Here is a 5,611-nt window from a genome sequence, read left to right as displayed (position 1 = left end):
CTGTGGCCTCAGCACTTTGTGGTGAAGTGTAGAGACTCAAAAGGAGGACCACTACCCGCTACCGTGAGTGATATGCCTGCTCATCCTCATGGTCATCCATCTGTCCAGTAAACATCCCTGAGCCTGTGCCATGTGCTGGGGCCTGGGGTCCACAGTGAAGCAGGCGCATGCTCTCAGCTGTGCTCAGCCCAGCCGTGCGCGGGACAGAGAAGCTGCAGGCCAGGTGTGTCTGCGGAGGGAGAGGTTACCTCTGGCTGGTGAGTCAGTGGAGGTGGCAGCTGAGCTGAACTGAAGGAGCGGGATGGACAGAGCTCGCTCTAGAGGAGGGTGGGGGCAGGGGGCAGGGGAAGGGGCTGGGTGCCTGGTTCGCGGGGAGGACGCATCGCAGAGGGGCTGCAAGGGTGGCCAGACAGCTAGCTTTGACTTCGTTTTATAGACAGAACAGTTTTGGAACCAGAGTGACAGGATTAGGCCCACATTTTCCCTCTGGTGGCGGCTGAGGGGTTTGATGGCAGAAGAGAGGAGATGGGCCGAGGAACAGGGGTGACGGTGGGGGCTGTGCCTCCGCCAGGCTTCCAGCCTCTTTGTGGTGGTCCCTTGGGTCCACAAGGTTAGCACACACCTTGCGTGAGGCCGGAATGGGGCTTCCTCTTCATTCCCTCTTTCCCAGAAGTAAACGCAACACAGTTTGGAGTTGGTGAGACTGAGGGGGCCATCTTTCAGGAAAGGCAAGCGTCAGCGTTGGCTGGGGTGCCTACCCGGGGACAAGGGGGACCCTTAGCCAGACCCGCAGACCCCGGGGAAGGACACGGTGTGCTCAGAGAGGCAGGGGTAGTCAGGAGAGCCAGGTGTGCAGAGAAGGCTCGGCCAAGGGGGCCCTGGGGGCTCAGGGAGTGAGGGGAGGGGCGGCCAGACAGCCGTGAATGAGGCCCAGGGGTCGACGGGGTCGTGCTGTGTGCAGGGTGGACACACAGGGCCCCAGGCTGTTCTGTAGGGAATGTCTCCCGGCTGCAGTGGGCTCTGGAAATTGTCTGCGGGTTGCCATGCCTCCTGGGGCTCTCCGGCCCAGGCCCTAGCCGGGAGCTGCCTGTCCAGCCTACCCCGGCTTCACCTCCAGACTGCGCAAGGCTGGGCGGGCGGGATGGGCTCCTCGTGTCTCAGTTGCCATGACCTGTGACGTTTCTTTTCCAGTTGCCAGGTTCATTATAAGGATACATGTACAGTTTGTTGCGTTGTCTTGCGCCACCCGTTGGCTTAGGGAAGAACTGCCCTGGTAGGTTGGCCTGCAAGGTGTGCTGCTTCAGAGCCTCCATCTGACATACTCTTCCCTGCCCGAAATGCAAACAGCACACACTCCCTGCCTGGTTTGGGAATGATGACACCTCACCTCTCGCCCCTCCTACCCTGTCCTGCCCACACTCCAACCTCAAGGACACTTCGGTTCCCCATCTGACTCCCGACCCCTCCAGCTGGCTGGGGACAGGCAGCCTCATGACACAGTGTGCACAAAGCTTTCTGGCCGGGCTGTGAGGGTGGGGACCAGGTCCCACCTGTGCCAATGAAGCAGGCGTCTCACCTGGATTTGTCTCCGGGCTCTTGAAGGTGGACTGAAGGTCAGACAGTCCAGAGGCCAAGGGCCCCAGAGGAGGGGGGTGTGGGCGCAGGTAGACCAGGAGCAGCTGCCCCTCTGGTCAGGAGAGTCCAACAACCCAGGGCTTTCTGGTTCCTGGGGGGAGGAGAGGGCAGAGGCAGTGGAGGCCCAAAGACAGGTCCTGCTTACCTCTGGATGGAGCCACTCAGCTGAGCCCAGGTTTTGAGGGATGAGTTAAAGGATGCAGGCTAGAGGGTCAGGGTTAGAGGATCAGGTTAGACGGTCTGAGTCAGGGTCAGGGTAAGGGTTGGGAGTTTACAGGTCAAGGTCGAGTATCTAGGGGCTAGGGGTTAGGAGCCTTAGGGTTTAGGATTAGAGATTAGGAGATTAGGGTTAGGGAGTGAACAGTAGAGATTTGGGCGTTAGGGTTAGTGGGTTAGTGTTAAGCACAGCTGACCCACGGCCCCCCTAACCCCACACGTCTGAGTCCTGTAGGGTGGACAGGACTTGCCCGGGGTCACTCACGAGTGGGGGTTCACCTGGACCGCTGGTTATCTACCCCCATCCTGGAACCTGATGGCAGAAGAATGAAATGTCTGCTCTGGTCACTGACTGCTTCAAATCCAACTCAACCTCAGTCAACAGCTGTTAGGGCCTCAGAAGCCCACAGGGTTTCCTCCTACCATCTGAACTGGAGAGAGTAGTGCTGGCCCCACTTGGCCTGGGCAGCCCGGGTCCAGCACAGGCCTGACTGAGCTCACTCCATGGTCATGTTATGAATTTATACAGAACTTGGTGCAGCGACCTACCAGCCCCCAGGTGCTGCCTCCTGAGGGCTGCTGGGGCCCTCCTGGGAGTGCAGGCATCCTTTGTCCCATCTGAGTGGGCATCAATAGACATCAAGTCTCAGGACAGCCCTTGACCTCTGACCATCCAGGCAGTCATCTGTGGTCCTCCAGGTCAAGCCAGTCCGGTCCCTGTCAAGTCTCTGTGGCCAATTACTGAGCTGACCTTGCTGCTGGGCAATTGAACAGCTACCTGGGCAGCACAGACAGCCCTTTGGGATGTTTCAGTTACTAACATGCATGTGGTTGAGAAAAGGGCCTCCCCCTCACAGGCCCATAGCCTGCCAAGTGAGGTAATAACCGTCTAAACATTTGAGTGTGTTCCTGACACAACAACCATATGGCAGACCATGGCCTTGCAATCCTTTGGGCTTCCAGCTCTAACAAACTTTTGATATTCATACTCATTAAGAGTCAAAGATACGGGAGCAACTGGGTCACCCAGTGGACAGTTTCACACTGAGGCTGCATGGTCTTGGAGAGCCACGTGCACCCATATGGTCTCTGAAAGCTGCCAATGATGGATTCCATGATACGGCATAATCCTTGAGCCTCCCACTGCTTCATTGAGCAAGAATTTGCTAACCACCATAGCATTTAGTCTCTGCTCTTTGTAAAGGAGGGAGGAGACTGGATAAATGAGCAGTATTGTTCTTGGGGGATGGGTGAGTCATGTGGCCAGGGGGCAGGTGTGACTCCTGGGCTCCCGCCACCAGAGACATCAAGGAGGGCTGTGCCTTTTGCAAGAGGAAGAGGTTCTTGCTGTTGTGGATGGACAGCAAGAGCACTGGATGGGTGGCTGCAGCCCCTGACCCTAAATCAGCCCCTTCCTTCCTTGGCCTTCAGATCCCACAGCTGTGCAGTGGGCCGTCAGTGGTGTGGAATCTGCCGCTTTCCCCAATCCAGCATCTGTTCTCATGCCAAAGTCCAGAACCTCAGCTTTCCTTTGGGAACTTCTTACCTGTTTCCAGTCCAAACAGTTCCAGAGGGCTGATGCTACCCACCTTGAAGATGGGCATATGATCCACATCTAGCCAATCCCATGTTCCATCCTGTGGGTGCTCTGATGGGTTCAAGGACGATGCTATGATCCAAACCAGGCCAGTGACGTTAATTTTATTTTATTTTTTGGCCATACTGTGCAGGCGGGATTTTAGTTCCCTGACCAAGGATTGAACCTGTGCCCCCTACATTGGGAGCTCAGAGTGTTAACTACTGGACCACCAGGGAAGTCCCATCCCCTCATTTTCAAAACTGCTATTGATTTAAAGCACACAAGATGGTTGTGATATGAGTGGCCTTTTCAGTATGACTTCTTTGACTTAGAATGTTTTCAATGTTTATCCATGTTGTAACATGTATTATCAGTATTTCATTCATTTTTTTATTGTGATTAAAAATACATAACATGGGGATGGGGGGCAAGTGGAGGGAACGGCCCTGATGCACACCATTCACGGACCCTCTGGACTGGAAGGACTCGTGAGAGCCGGAGCCCAGAAATCCGGGGATGGATAAGATGCAGCGTCCCCTCCAATTCCCGTAAGCGCCCCTTGCTCCATCCTGCACCCAAATACCTCAGCTAGGCCCTCTCCCCACTCTTGACACTCCAGACTCAGCCGGGACAGACTTCTGCAGCCGCCGCTCCCCACCCTGCAGGAGAAGCTCAGAGGTCCTGTCCCCCTTTCCTCTGAGGGACTCTTTTTGGTGACCACAAAAGGATTTGGTCGCTCAGGACAAAGCTGGTAGAGGACAGTGGGATGGCTGTGCCCGGCGCGCCACGCTTCCTCCTGACCTTCGACTTGGACGAGAGTATCGTGGACGAAAACAGCGACGACTCTGTCGTGCACGTGCCGCGGCGGGCCAGCGGCTGCCTGAGAGTCCACGTGCCACCTAGCGCGAGGGCTTCTACAACGAATACGTGCAGCGTGTCTTCCAGTACCTGGGCAAGCAGGGCATGCGGCCGCGGGACCTGCGCGCCATCTACGAGGCCATCCCCCTGTCGCCCGGCACGGGCGGGCTGCTGCAGTTTTGTGGCCAAGCAGGGTGCCTGCTTTGAGGTTATTCTCATCTCAGATGCCAACACCTTTGGCGTGGAGAGTGCGCTGCGCGCCGCCGGCCACCACGGCCTGTTCCGCCACATCTTCAGCAACCCGTCGGGGCCCGACCCTTGGGGGCTGCTGGCGCTGCAGCCCTTCCACGTGCACAGCTGCGCTCGCTGCCCTGCCAACATGTGCCAGCACAAGGCGCTCAGCGACTATCTGCGCGAGCAGGCCGAGGACGGCGTGCCCTTCGAGCACCTTTTCTACGTGAGCAACGGCGCCAACGACTTCTGCCCCACGGGGCTGCTGACAGGCGGCGATGTGGCCTTCCTGCACTGCCGCTACCCTATGCACCGCCTTATGCAGGAGGCGCAGAAGGCCGAGCCCAGTTCCTTCCGCGCCAGGGTGGTGCCCTGGGAAACCTCCACCGAAGTGCGCCTACACCTGCATCAGGTGCTGAGGATGTGGCCTGCAGGGGCCACCCGGGCGGGGAGGGCGTGGGGCGGCGGGGGTCGGGAAAGAGAAAGCTAGTTTTATTACTCCCTTTCCCTTTCGTTTCGGTATATCCCTCCGGGATTTCCCGGAATCCGAGGTTGGTCCATTTGGGGACTGGAGGAGGGAGTTGGGAGCTGTCCCCATCTGTGCAGTTAACCCAGCTCGGCTGCCTCCCCCAGTTCCACTGCAAGCGAATTCTGGAGTCCGGCCGCAGCAGCGTGGCACACATATCTGAGCAGGCAGCAGTGTTTCCACAAACCTTGTCCTCTCAGTTGGGAGGACGCGGTTCCCTGTCAGGGTAGAGAAGGAACATGTCCCGCCACGTTGTGGTTAACTGTTGCCTTGGGCTGCGTGGCCTCCCTCCTCCAGTCTTCTGTCCAGGCGACCCAGGCCCCGAAATGTACCCCCCCGACCTCCCCCGCACTGGACTCCCCACAGAGACAGGTGGTGCTCCTTGCTGATGGTCCCAGGCCTAGATCTTGCTTTACCTACTGTGGCTCTATACTACACTCCTTGCCTCCCCCAACCCCACCCTGTAAGCATCCCCACAGGATAAAAAGCTAGAGGAAACGGTCACCTGTTGGTGGAAAGAGGTAGCACACTGTCCCGGGGCTCGGGTCTGGCCAGCCAGGGACCTC

At 57.8% G+C, this 5,611-nt stretch overlaps 1 pseudogene across 1 annotated transcript; it reads left to right on the top strand.

Moving 5' to 3' along the window:
* Positions 1-3,831: 3,831 nt before the first annotated feature.
* Positions 3,832-5,316, top strand: LOC309817040 (phosphoethanolamine/phosphocholine phosphatase-like; annotated as a pseudogene). The gene has a single exon. The product of its transcript is annotated as a phosphoethanolamine/phosphocholine phosphatase-like (transcript).
* The last annotated feature ends 295 nt before the right edge of the window (positions 5,317-5,611 follow it).

Source organism: Mesoplodon mirus (assembly GCF_964341445.2).
Source record: "Mesoplodon mirus genome assembly, chromosome: 15".
NCBI classification, from domain to species: Eukaryota; Metazoa; Chordata; class Mammalia; order Artiodactyla; family Ziphiidae; genus Mesoplodon; species Mesoplodon mirus.
This window is presented reverse-complemented; position numbering and strand designations above follow the sequence as displayed.